Source organism: Panulirus ornatus, chromosome 58 (genome assembly GCF_036320965.1).
Source record: "Panulirus ornatus isolate Po-2019 chromosome 58, ASM3632096v1, whole genome shotgun sequence".
In the NCBI taxonomy this organism is placed as follows: domain Eukaryota; kingdom Metazoa; phylum Arthropoda; class Malacostraca; order Decapoda; family Palinuridae; genus Panulirus; species Panulirus ornatus.
This window is the reverse complement of record NC_092281.1, coordinates 39,876,689-39,879,188: the sequence shown is the minus strand read 5'-3', so window position 1 is coordinate 39,879,188 and position 2,500 is coordinate 39,876,689. Positions and strand designations below refer to the sequence as shown.

Sequence of the window (2,500 nt, the reverse complement as noted above, 5' to 3'; positions counted from 1 at the left end):
TGAGAGGGTGAAGGCATGTACAGAGCATCAGACTGGGGAAGAGCAGTGTGGTTTCAGAAGTGGTAAAGGATGTGTGGATCAGGTGTTTGCTTTGAAGAATGTATGTGAGAAATACTTAGAAAAGCAAATGGATTTGTATGTAGCATTTATTGATCTGGAGAAGGCGTATGATAGAGTTGATAGAGATGCTCTGTGGAAGGTATTAAGAATATATGGTGTGGGAGGAAAGTTGTTAGAAGCAGTGAAAAGTTTTTATCGAGGGTGTAAGGCATGTGTACGTGTAGGAAGAGAGGAAAGTGATTGGTTCTCAGTGAATGTAGGTTTGCGGCAGGGGTGTGTGATGTCTCCATGGTTGTTTAATTTGTTTATGGATGGGGTTGTTAGGGAGGTAAATGCAAGAGTTTTGGAAAGAGGGGCAAGTATGAAGTCTGTTGGGGATGAGAGAGCTTGGGAAGTGAGTCAGTTGTTGTTCGCTGATGATACAGCGCTGGTGGCTTATTCATGTGAGAAACTGCAGAAGCTGGTGACTGAGTTTGGTAAAGTGTGTGAAAGAAGAAAGTTAAGAGTAAATGTGAATAAGAGCAAGGTTATTAGGTACAGTAGGGTTGAGGGTCAAGTCAATTGGGAGGTAAGTTTGAATGGAGAAAAACTGGAGGAAGTAAAGTGTTTTAGATATCTGGGAGTGGATCTGGCAGCGGATGGAACCATGGAAGCGGATTTGGATCATAGGGTGGGGGAGGGGGCGAAACTCCTGGGAGCCTTGAAGAATGTGTGGAAGTCGAGAACATTATCTCGGAAAGCAAAAATGGGTATGTTCGAAGGAATAGTGGTTCCAACAATGTTGAATGATTGCGAGGCGTGGGCTATGGATAGAGTTGTGCGCAGGAGAATGGATGTGCTGGAAATGAGATGTTTGAGGACAATGTGTGGTGTGAGGTGGTTTGATCGAGTAAGTAACGTATGGGTAAGAGAGTTGTTTGGAAATAAAAAGAGCGTGGTTGAGAGAGCAGAAGAGGGTGTTTTGAAATGGTTTGGGCACATGGAGAGAATGAGTGAGGAAAGATTGACCAAGAAGATATATGTGTCAGAGGTGGAGGGAACGAGGAGAAGTGGGAAACCAAATTTGAGGTGGAAAGATGGAGTGAAAAAGATTTTGTGTGATCGGGGCCTGAACATGCAGGAGGGTGAAAGGAGAGCAAGGAAAAGAGTGAATTGGATCGATGTGGTATACCGGGGTTGACGTGCTGTCAATGGATTGAATCAGGGCATGTGAAGCGCCTGGGGTAAACCATGGAAAACTGTGTAGGTATGTATATTTGCGTGTGTGGACGTATGTATATACATGTGTATGGGGGTGGGTTGGGCTATTTCTTTCGTCTGTTTCCTTGCGCTACCTCGCAAACGCAGGAGACAGCGACAAAGCAAAAAAAAAAAAAAAAAAAAATTATATATATATATATATATATATATATATATATATATATATATATATATATATATATATATATATATATATATATATATATATATATATATATATATATATATATATATATATATATATATATATATACATATATCATTATCTTGTGGATCATTATCTTGTGGAGGCTAAGGTGAAGATTTGTATGGGTTTTCAGAAAAGAAGAGTGAATGTTGGGGTGAAGAGGGTGGTGAGAGTAAGTGAGCTTGAGAAGGAGACCTGTGTGAGGAAGTACCAGGAGAGACTGAGTACAGAATAGAAAAAGGTGAGAACAATGGAAGCAAGGGGAGTGGGGGAGGAATGGGATGTATTTAGGGAATCAGTGATGGATTGCGCAAAAGATGCTTGTGGCATGAGAAGAGTGGGAGGTGGGTTGATTAGAAAGGGTAGTGAGTGGTGGGATGAAGAAGTAAGAGTATTAGTGAAAGAGAAGCGAGAGGCATTTGGACGATTTTTGCAGGGAAAAAATGCAATTGAGTGGGAGATGTATAAAAGAAAGAGACAGGAGGTCAAGAGAAAGGTGCAAGAGGTGAAAAAAAGGGCAAATGAGAGTTGGGGTGAGAGAGTATCATTAAATTTTAGGGAGAATAAAAAGATGTTCTGGAAGGAGGTAAATAAAGTGCGTAAGACAAGGGAGCAAATGGGAACTTCAGTGAAGGGCGCAAATGGGGAGGTGATAACAAGTAGTGGTGATGTGAGAAGGAGATGGAGTGAGTATTTTGAAGGTTTGTTGAATGTGTTTGATGATAGAGTGGCAGATATAGGGTGTTTTGGTCGAGGTGGTGTGCAAAGTGAGAGGGTTAGGGAAAATGATTTGGTAAACAGAGAAGAGGTAGTGAAAGCTTTGCGGAAGATGAAAGCCGGCAAGGCAGCAGGTTTGGATGGTATTGCAGTGGAATTTATTAAAAAAGGGGGTGACTGTATTGTTGACTGGTTGGTAAGGTTATTTAATGTATGTATGACTCATGGTGAGGTACCTGAGGATTGGCGGAATGCGGGCATAGTGCCATTGTACAA

At 41.5% G+C, this 2,500-nt stretch overlaps 1 protein-coding gene across 1 annotated transcript in view; it reads left to right on the top strand.

Annotated features, from left to right (window-relative positions):
* The window catches only part of LOC139766743 (uncharacterized), a 318,468-nt gene that overhangs the window by 31,249 nt on the left and 284,719 nt on the right, over positions 1 to 2,500 (top strand). The window lies entirely within an intron of this gene.